Source organism: Bos mutus, chromosome 11, assembly GCF_027580195.1.
Source record: "Bos mutus isolate GX-2022 chromosome 11, NWIPB_WYAK_1.1, whole genome shotgun sequence".
NCBI classification, from domain to species: Eukaryota; Metazoa; Chordata; class Mammalia; order Artiodactyla; family Bovidae; genus Bos; species Bos mutus.
Genome location: NC_091627.1, coordinates 100,232,815 through 100,244,661, shown reverse-complemented (window position 1 = coordinate 100,244,661; position 11,847 = coordinate 100,232,815).

The window sequence follows — 11,847 nt, the reverse complement described above, 5'->3', positions numbered from 1 at the left end:
CCTTAAAAGCCTGAAAGGGGACTTCCTTGGTGGTCCAGGGGCTAAGACTTTGTGCTTGCAATGTAGGGGGCCCAGGTTCAATCCCTGGTATGGGAATTAGATCTTGCATGCTGTAAGTAAGACCGGGAGCAGCCAAATGAATAAATAAATAAAAATAAATATTAAAAAACAAAAGACTTGAGGCCTTCCCCTTGTTCCAAGCCTAAAATAAAGGAGATAAGGTATGGTGGTCATGGCAGTGTAGGACCCCCACCATAAGCTCTACAAGCAAAAAAATACTCGTAATTCCCAGAAAAGGTGTTTATTGTTGCATGCTATGTCTTGCCACTTCATTTCCTTCTTCCTGAAGTCCTCCTGCTCCTGGCTCTTGTCCTGGAAAACACCAACTTCATCTTCAAAGTTTAACTCCCTGATCAGGGATCAGAACCCAGGTCCTTGCATTGGGAGCACGGCCTCTTAGCCACTGGACCACCAGGGAACTCCTCAAAAGCTATTTCTTCTGTGAAACCTTTCCTGGTTCCTAAAAGCAAAACTTGAGTGCTCCAAAGTTCCATGTTGCTAGGTAGGCTGCAGTCCATGGGGTCGCTAAGCGTCGGACAGGACTGAGCGACTTCACTTTCACTTTTCACTTTCATGCATTGGAGAAGGAAATGGCAACCCACTCCAGTGTTCTTGCCTGGAGAATCCCAGGGACGGGGGAGCCTGGTGGGCTGCCGTCTCTGGGGTCGCACAGAGTCGGACACGACTGACGCGACTTAGCAGCAGCAGCAGCAGCAGTGTATGCTTTGCTTTCGCATCAATGTTATAGTAACCAGCAGTACTACTTTTCAAACATAGTGTTCTGTCTTCTTAATAATATTGTGAGTTTCCTGAGGACCAGGGGTGTGTCTTTGCTGTTTTCACCAGCCTACAGGATCATGTGTGTAATCCATGTTTGTTAAATAAGCAATAGCTCTTTTGTACTATTTGAGTTAAAACTCTTATGATTACTTACAGGCTTATTGCTCAGAGAAGTTTGCAGGCTAATAGGCACTTTCACTGCATCACCAGGGAAGTCCCTCTGGTACCTACATTTTTACTTTGCCCCTTGAGAAATTATACAGTGCAGTGTTATTCTAGAGGACTTCCTTTGTGAGATCCCCCCCATGTTAGCTATAATATTCTTTTTTTTTTTTTTAATTTTTTGGCCATGCCCTATGGCATATGGGATCTTAGTACCCTGACCAGGGATCGAACTTGTGCCCCGTGTGTCAGAAGAATGGAGTCTTAACCGCTGGACCACCAGAGAAGTCCCAATATAATGTTATTCTTAATGGAATTCTAATTCAAAGTTGTAATTAGGAGACACTTATTTAAATGTGTAATCTACCAACCAATTTTATTCATACCTGAGACTTTAGTTGTGTTACCAAGATAGCCTTTTTTTGGGGGGGAGGGGTGTGCTGTATCTGACAGATATGGTATGGACCTAACAGAAGCAGAAGATATTAAGAAGAGGTGGCAAGAATACACAGAAGAACTGTACAAAAAAGATCTTCACGACCAAGATAATCACGATGGTGTGATCACTCACCAAGAGCCAGACATCCTGGAATGTGAAGTCAAGTGGGCCTTAGAAAGCATCACTACAAACAAAGCTAGTGGAGGTGATGGCATTCCACTTGAGCTATTTCAAATCCTGAAAGATGATGCTGTGAAAGTGCTGCACTCAATATGCCAGCAAATTTGGAAAACTCAGCAGTGGCCACAGGACTGGAAAAGGTCCGTTTTCATTCCAATCCCAAAGAAAGGCAAAGGTCCGTTTTCATTCCAATCCCAAAGAAAGGCAATGCCAAAGAATGCTCAAACTACCGCACAATTGCACTCATCTCACACGCTAGTAAAGTAATGCTCAAAATTCTCCAAGCCAGGTTTCAGCAATACGTGAACCATGAACTTGCAGATGTTCAAGCTGATTTTAGAAAAGGCAGAGGAACCAGAGATCAAATTGCCAACATCCACTGGATCATGGAAAAAGCAAGAGAGTTCCAGGAAAACATCTATTTCTGCTTTATTGACTATGCCAAAGCCTTTGACTGTGTGGATCACAAGAAACTGTGGAAAATTCTGAAAGAGATGGGAATACCAGACCACCTGACCTGCCTCTTGAGAAACCTATATGCAGGTCAGGAAGCAACAGTTAGAACTGGACATGGAACAACAGACTGGTTCCAAATAGGAAAAGGAGTACGTCAAGGCTGTATATTGTCACCCTGCTTATTTAACTTCTATGCAGAGTACATCATGAGAAACGCTGAACTGGAGGAAACCCAAGCTGGAATCAAGATTTCCGGGAGAAATCTCAATAACCTCAGATATGCAGATGACACCACCCTTATGGCAGAAAGTGAAGAGGAACTAAATAAGCCTCTTGATGAAAGTGAAAGAGGAGAGTGAAAAAGATGGCTTAATGCTCAGCGTTCAGAAAATGAAGATCATGGCATCTGGTCCCATCACTTCATGGCAGATGGATGGGGAAACAGTGTCAGACTTTGTTTTTTGGGGCTCCAAAATCACTGCAGATGTTGACTGCAGCCATGAAATTAAAAGACACTTGCTCCTTGGAAGAAAAGTTACGACCAACCTAGATAGCATATTCAAAAGCAGAGACATTACTTTGCCAACAAAGGTCCGTCTAGTCAAGGCTACGGCTTTTCCAGTAGTCATGTATGGATGTGAGAGTTGGACTATAAAGAAAGCTGAGCACCGAAGAATTGATGCTTTTGAACTGTGGTGTTGGAGAAGACTCTTGAGAGTCCTTTGGACTGCAAGGAGATCCAACCAATCCATTCTAAAGATCAGCCCTGAGTGTTCTTTGGAAGGACTGATGCTAAAGCTGAAACTCCAGTACTTTGGCCACCTCATGCGAAGAGTTGACTCATTGGAAAAGACCCTGATGCTGGGAGGGATTGGGGGCAGGAGGAGAAGGATGAGGATGAGATGGCTGGATGGCATCACTGACTCAATGGACGTGAGTTTGAGTGAACTCCAGGAGTTGGTGATGGATAGGGAGGCCTGGCATGCTGCAGTTCATGGGGTCACAAAGAGTCGGACACGACTGAGCCACTGAACTGAACTGTATCTGAATAAAGATATTTTGTTCACATCTTCAGATATTTTAACTTTTTCAGAATAGTATCAATCAGGACAAACCTGGGTCTGCTGCACTGCAGGCAGATTCTTTACTGTCTGAGCCACCAGGGAAGCCCCAAATCTGCCTCAGTTCAGTTCAGTCACTCAGTCATGTCCCTTTGCGACCCCATGGACTGCAGCACGCCAGGTCTCCCTGTCCATCACCAACTCCCAGCTCTTTTAATTTCATTCTTCTTCATAGTTTGTAAAAAAAATCCCTAATAAATATCTTAATGGGTGAGGTTGATAAAAAAAACAGAAAGTATCATTCATTACCCCATTAAAGAATTTTGTATTCATTGAAATGGTTCTTTTTCTCATTTTTTGACTTTATAATATGTGTAGTGGGGAGAAATCTCAGTTTATTAATACAATTTTACAACCTCAAAGAATTCTTCACTTCTTTGTTCTTTTTAATTGTTTAATTAGTCCACCTAATTCCTTGTCTAATTGCTCAAGGTAGGACTTCCAAATACTGTGTCAAGTAAAACTGGCAAGAGTGAGCATCCTTGTCTTGTTCTTGATTTTAGAAGTAAAGCTTGCAGCTTTTCACCTTTGAGTATGGTGTTAGCTAGGGCTTAGCATGAAAAAAAAGTTAGTCTCGCAGTGGTGTCTGCATTCCCACGGACTTCAGCCTGCCCCGCTCCTCTGTCCATGGAATTCTCCAGGCAACAGTACTGGAGTGTGTTGCCATTTCCTTTTCCAGGGGATCTTCCCAACCTTGGGATCAAACCCTGGTCTCCTGCATTGCAGGCATATTCTTTACCAACTGAGCCACTAGGGAAAGGCTTATCATATATGGCCTTTAATACATTGAGGTATGTTCCCTCTATGCCTGTTTTGTTGAGATTTTTTAACATAAATGTTAATTTTTATCAAAAGCTTTTTCTGCATCTATTTAGATGATTATATGATTTTTACCCTTCGTTTTGTTAGTGTGGTGTATCATACTGACTGCTTTGTGGATACTAAACCAGCCTTGCATCCCCAGAAAAAACAGCACTTGATCATTGTGTATGCTCCTTTAATGCATTGTTGAACTTTGTTTGCAAATATTTGTTGAGGAGTTTTGCATCTATGTTCATCAGGGATATTGGCCTTTAACTTTCTTTTCTTGTGGAGTCCTTGTGTGGTTTTGATATCAGGGTGATTGTGGCCTTGTAAAATGAGGTCGAAAGAGTTTCCTCCTCTTCTATTTTTTTGGAAGAGTTTGAGAATGATTGGTATTAATTCTTCTTGGATAGAATTAAATTCACCGGTTTCACTGGTGAAACCTTCTGACCCTGGACTTTTGTTTGTTGGGAGAGGTTTCAATCTCCTTAGTAGTAATCAGTTTATTCAGATTTTTAATTTCTTCATGATTCAGTCTTATTTTTAGGAATGCATCCTTTTCATCTAGGTTGTCCAATTTGTTGGTATATAACTGTTCATAGTAGTCTCTCATTATCCTTTGTATTTCTGTGGTATCTTTTGTAATATTTCCTTTTTTATAGAAAACACTAAAGACTCCATAAAAAGCTGTTAGAACTAATAAATGAATCCAATACTATTGTGGGATGCAAAATCAATGCACAAAAATTAGTGCATTTCTATGCATTAATAATGAAATTTCAGAGAAATAAGAAAACAATTCAATTTACAACTGCATCAAAAGGAATAAAATACCCAGGAATAAATTTAACCAAGGAGATAAAAGACTTGCACACTGAAAAGTACAAGACATTAAGGAAAGAGATTGAAAAAGACACACAAAAAAGAACCATATCCCATGCTCAAGGACTGTTGCTTGCTGTTGTTCCGTTGCAAAGTTGTGTCTGTCTCTTTGCAATCCTAGGGACTGTAGCCTATGGGATTTCCCAGGCAAGAATACTGGAGCTGGGCCATTTCCTTCTCCAGGGGATCTTCCAGACCCAGGAATCAAACCCACATCTCCTGCGTTGGCAACAGATTCTTTACCACTGAGCCACTGGGGAAGCTCAAGGACTGGAAGAATTAATATTGCTAAAATATCCATACTACCCAAAGCAGTCTACAGAGTCAATGCAATCTCCATTAAATACTAATGACAATTTTCACAGAACTACAATGAATAATTCTAAAATTTGTATGGAACCACAGAAGACAAGATTGCCAAAGCAATCTTGAGAAAGAACAAAGTTGGAAGTATCATGCTTTCCAACTTCAGGCTATATCACAAAGATACAGTAATGGTATGATATTGGCAAAAAACATGTAGATCAATAGAATAGAATAGAGAGCCCAGAAATAAACCACACACTTATGGTCAATTAATCTACAACAAAGAAGGCAAGAACATACAATGGAGAAAGGACAATCTCTTCAAAAAATGGTGTTGGGAAAACTGGACAGTCACACTGCAGAAGAGTAAAACTGGACCACCGCCTTATACCAGACACAAAAATGAACTCCGGATAAAGACTTAGATCATGTAAGACCTGAAACCATAAAAATCCCGGAAGAATACATAAGTAGTAAGCTCCTTTACTTATTACTTATGTATTCTTCTGGGACTTTTATGGTTTCAGGTCTTACATGATGTAAGTCTTTATCTTGAATTCATTTTTGTGTATAGTATAAGTAGAAAGCTCTTTTACCTAAAGCTGAAACTCCAGTACTTTGGCCACCTCATGCGAAGAGTTGACTCATTGGAAAACACTCTGATGCTGGGAGGGATTGGGGGCAGGAGGAGAAGGGGACGACAGAGGATGAGATGGCTGGATGGCATCACGGACTCGATGGACGTGAGTTTGAGTGAACTCCGGGAGTTGGTGATGGACAGGGAGGCCTGGCGTGCTGCCATTCATGGGGTCGCAAAGAGTCGGACACAACTGAGCGACTGAGATGAACTGAACTGAACTGAAGCTCCTTTACATAGGTCTTGGTGATTTTTTAAAAATCTGATACCAAAAATAAAAGCAACAAAAGCAAAAATAAACAGTGGGATTACATCAAACTAAAAAACTTTCACAGAGCAAGGGAAACCATCCACAAAACTAAAAGGTAACCTATGAAATGGGAGAAAATATTTGTGAATCATATATCTGTTAAAAGGTTAATATCCAAAACAAATAAAGAACTCATATAACTCAATAGGAAAAACAAAACACAAAAACAGGACTTCTCTGGTGGTCCAGTGGTCAAGAATATGCCTGCCAATGCAAGGGACACGGCTTTGATCCCTGATCCGGGAAGATTCCGCATGCCCTGGAGCAATCAAGCCCGTGCCCCACAACTACTGAGCCTGTGCTCTAGAGCCCGGGCTCTGCAACAAGAGAAGCCACTACAGTGAGAAGCCTGAGCATGGCAACGAAGAGTAACCCTGCTCCTGGCAGCTAGAGAAAGCTTCGCAGCAGCAAAGACCCAGCTCAGCCAAAAATAAATGAATAAACATTAAAAAGAAAAAATCTGATTACGAAAAAATTCAGAAGTTCTGAACAGACATTTTTCCAAAGAAGACTTACGGGCGGTCAACATGTACATCAAAAACGTGCTCAGCATCACTAATCACCAGGGAAATACAAATCGAAACCACAGTGAGATGTCACCTGCCAAAAAGACAACAAAGATGTTTTGGAGAGGATGCAGAGAAAAGGGAACTCTGTGCGCTGCTGGTGGGTATGTAGACTGGTGTAGCTACTATGGACATTTGTATGGCGGTTCCTCAAAAAATTAAAAACAGAACTACCATAAGATCCACAATTTCACTTCTGGAAATTTATCTAAAGAAAACGAACACCCTAATTTGAAAACATGTAGCAATCCCAAGTTCATCGCAGCACTATCCACAGTAGCCAACCTAAATGTCCGTTGATGGATGAAGAGATCAAAGCTGTGGTGTATATGCACAATGGAATATTATTTAGTCATAAAAAGCGAAATCTTTCCATTTGCAGCAACCTGGACCTTGTCTCATTATGCTAAGTGAAATAAAGCAGACAGAGAAAAGAGCTTACCTTGTGTGACCTCTCCTATGTGTGGAATCTAAAAAGAAACAAATAAAACCAAGCTCAAAGGTACAGAGAACAGATAGATTGTGATTGCAGGGGTGGGAGAGAGGTGGCAGTCAGGGGTGGAAAAAAATGGATGAAGGGGTCAAAAGTTAAAAAGATAATAATTATAAATGTACCTGCCCAGCATTTTCATGTCTAAGTATTTATCCTGCAGATAAACCTCCATATAACTTAAAGGGATCGAAAAAAAAAAAAGCTCATCTCAAGACTTCAGGTTCAGGATGAGCAATTTAAGACATGCATTTTCTTTGCACTCCCAAGTTGTAATATAAGTTAACATTTTGAACCTCACCACACTTGTTCCTTGGCTAACCATGAAAGTATTTGAGTCTGTGACCCCTATTTGGAGGATTCTGTCTTGTTAGTGGGCAGCCCTGAGGCAGTTCGGTGGTCAGGAAATTTTGAGCCAGGTCAGAGGGATTTTTTTTCCAGTAATCATGTACAGATGTGAGAGTTGGACAAAGGAAATCAATCCTGAATATTTCCTGGAAGGACTGTTGCTGAAGTTGAAGCTCCAATACTTTGGCTACCTGATGTGAAGACTCATCAGAAAAGACTCTGATCCTGGGAAAGATTGAGGGCAGGAAGTAAAGCGGGTGACAGAGGATGAGATGGTTGGATGGCATCACTGACTCAATGGACATGAGTTTGAGCAAACTTCTTGAGATAGTGATGGACAGTCCAGCACTGGCTTGCTGCAGTCGCAAGACTTAGCGACTGAACAACAACAGAGCGACCAGTTAACGAGCAGGATCACAGGTGGCCTTGCCCCTTCCTCCTTCCTCACTTTCTCCACGCCCTCTCCTAACCCTGAGTCTGCTTCTACATGTTGGACTCAAGGCAGGAGCCCTGGCTCCAGGAGCCCAAGTGCAATTTCTCAAAGTGAGTCACAGCCATCAGTCAGTCAAGCTGTGGGCTCTGTCCCTGGGTGGGTGTTGCACCACACGGCCCTGCGGAATGCCGTGGGCTCCAAAGGGGTCCAGAATACAGGGCTGGAGGACCAGGCAGGGCTCTGATGAGTGGCCCATTGTGGACACATTGACCTTCACTGTCAAGGCCTCCAGTGGTTCCTTGAAGCTCATTCACACCCTGCTTCCCTGCCTATCGTGGGGGGCAGGAGGAGGCTTGGCCGGGGGGGCAACCCCAGGCCACCTCACCTGAGGTCTCAGCATCTTCCTGGGGCCTGCCCTGGAGCCTGGCTCCTTTCTTTCCTCCTTCCTCTACTTTGTTACCTTTCCTCTAACACAGTGGCTCCCTCACCTTGATATGTGTGCTCATCGTCTGAGGAAGTTCTTACAAAATTTCCCTGGGCCTCACCCACAAAGATTCTAATTCCAGGGACCTGGTGGGACCCCTGGGCTCACATTTATAACAAGCCCACAGCTCCTCAGAGGAGCACTCTTTCTGTAACACTGGAGAGGACCCCTTCAAAGGATGGAAGAGCTTTAGGACAGCTTCTGTTGTCTGCTCTGCAAACTTCCCAAGGCCACGAAAAGACAAGCCCTGGACCTGCTTGTGTAGGGGAGGGGTGTGAGATAATGTGGTCACCGATAGGAGAACAAAGTAGGATTTCACAACATGCTTGCCTGCTAAGTCGCTGCAGCTGTGTTGGACTCTGTGTGACCCTGTCACGCGAGTGTATGTTCCTTGGTTCTTTGTCTCGTCACAACAAAGATTTGGAGCAACGGACATTAAGGCCCTCGACGCGTCACAGCTCTCGGGTCTTGGACAAACCGTGCTACAGCTCTTAGGCAAATCAGTGTTACAGCTCTATTTTATTTAGAAGATAGTAGGAGAGTGAGTGAGAGAGAGAGAGAGACAGACAGAAAAGAGCGCACGCACGCGGGAGAGAGAGTCCGTGAGAAAGTGCTTTGGCTCCTCCTTTTATATGTTTTTTCCTCCACCTGGGCCTGCCCTATGCAAATTAGGCTTAGCCAGGAGTGCTGTTTGTTCTGCCTGAAGTCTTCACTCTGGTCCTCGGACCTTCCTTTGACCTTCCTTGTCTTTTAGCCACTGCCATTTTGGACTCCTTTTCCCTATTCTACCTACCTAACAGTACCAACCAAGAAAACAACTACTATTAACAACTACATGATTTCCATTAAGGTCCTTTGCCAGACAACGGACCCAACCCAATACTCAGGTTGGGTCAAGGTGAATGTGTCTTGGAGAATTTTAGTAAGCTATGATTTATTCATTCATTCATTCATCACTGTGAGTTCACAAACCTAAAAGTCACAACCCCTACCATCAGGAAGGTCCCTTGTCTAGGAAAGGGGGTTTTAAGCTTCTTTAGAAACTTTTTTAAATCCCAATGGAATTCTAATGTGCATATAGTCCACATGGCAATCAGATAAGTGATGCTTTCATCATGGAACCCAGTTTTATAATTTCAAACTGGTAATATCTGTTCTGAAATCCTTGTGGCTTCCCAGGTGGCACTACTGGTAAAGAGCCCACCTGACAACGCAGGAGACACAAGAATGAAGGTTTGATCCCTGGATGGGCAAGACGTCCTGGAGAAAGGCATGGCAACCCACTCCAGTATTCTTGCCTGGAGAACCCCATGGACAGAGGAGCCTGGTGGGCTACAGTCCATAGGGTCTCACAGAGTCCAACATCGTCCATAGGGTTGTTAGGTAGGTAGAATAGGGAAAAGGAGTCCAAAATGGCGGTGGCTAAAAGACAAGGAAGGTCAAAGGAAGGTCCGAGGACCAGAGTGAAGACTTCAGGCAGAACAAACAGCACTCCTGGCTAAGCCCAATTTGCATAGGGCAGGCCCAGGTGGAGGAAAAAACATATAAAAGGAGGAGCCAAAGCACTTTCTCACGGACTCTCTCTCCCGCGTGCGTGCGCTCTTTTCTGTCTGTCTCTCTCTCTCTCTCTCACTCACTCTCCTACTATCTTCTAAATAAAATAGAGCTGTAACACTGATTTGCCTAAGAGCTGTAGCACGGTTTGTCCAAGACCCAAGAGCTGTGACGCGTCGAGGGCCTTAATGTCCGTTGCTCCAAATCTTTGTTGTGACGAGACAAAGAACCGAGAAACATACACTCGGGTGACAGTACTACTCTGAGTAAATTTTCTTTTTTTTTTTTTTTGGCCATGCTGTGTGGTATGGGGGGCCTTAGGTCCCCAACCAGAAATCAAACCCACGCTCCCTGCATTGAAAGCTTGGAGTCTTAACCACTGGATTGTCAAGGAAGGCCCTCTCTGAGTAAATTTTCTGGATTTAGCTTTATTTCACTATGAATTTTTAAATTTTTATGGGCTTCTCTGGTGGCTCAGATGGTAAAGAATCTGCCTGCAGTGCAGGAGACCCAAGTTCTACCCCTGGGTTGGGAAGATCCTCTGGAAGAACAAATGGCCACCCACTCCAGTATTCTTGCCTGGAGAATCCCCAAGACAGAGGAGCCTGGTGGCCTACAGTCTACGGCGGTTGCAAAGAATTGGACATGGCTGAGCAAATAACAAACAAAAAAAAATTGTAAAAAAACTCCTCTATTTTAGAACTTCTCTTTAATGCGCGTATCTGACTTCATTGGTGGAAAAACAAATCTTAGAAGCTTAAGTGAAGCCTAGGTCTGCAAAGCCTTCCGGGTTTGGTTTGGGGTGTTAGGAGCACGTCAAGAGAGAACAGGTCACACACCCGGTGGGACAGGACAGGGCTTTGCTGGGCTCCCTGGGGCCTGTGGCGACACCTCAGCCTGGCTGACCCCAGGTGGGTCGTACAGAACCCAGAGGCACACACTCCAGGGTGAACTTCCACTTGCTTTATTCAATCTGAAAACGTCTGGTGGCTTCTAGAGAGAAGAGATCTCTCTAGGCTCGTGAGTGCGTAAGTCACTTCAGTCATGTCCAACTCTTGCAACCCTATGGACCATAGCCCACCAGGCTCCTCTGTCCATGGGGATTCTCCAGGCAAGAATACTGGAGTGGGTTGCCATTTCATCCTCCAGGGGATCTTCCCAACCAAGGGATCAAATCCCTATCTCTTGTGTCTTCTTCACTGGCAGGAGGATTCTTTACCATTGAGCCACCTGGGCAGCCCATGATTCTCTAATTAATATTTCTAAATGGATCAGTGGAAACTGCCTTACAACCATCTGAAAATTTAGCGCCAGTATGTGAAACAGATAGGTTACCAGATGGTGAGAAATTGTGAGGTTGGATATTTACCAAAATACTTATAGACCTTTCTCTATCCTACTGAAATAAGTGACTGTGACATCCTACGAATTTCATAAATGCATAGATTTGTAAATGGTTGTTAAATGCTCACAAACAGGGTTGTGTATAAGGCTTTGCTGCTGGTGTAGCCTGCAATTTGTAAGTCCTTAAATGCATTCCTAATACAAGGTCATCCAATGATTATACTTTGTGTTAGCAGAGCCTGTTATGCAATGTCATAGTTCATCCTGGTAAAATGTCTTCCATTTTCTCAAGCTTGTGTGTTGCACTGCTTTTCTGGAAGCAAGTAGTACATTAATTCATTTATATAATGAGGGGCTTTTCTGAGGACATTAAAAAAAAGAGGCAAGGTTTTTCAACTGTCCTTCATTAATCCTATTTAGATAATCACTTGTACCTTTGGGGCTTCCCTAGTGGCTCAGATGGTAAAGAATGCCTGCAATGCAGGAGACCC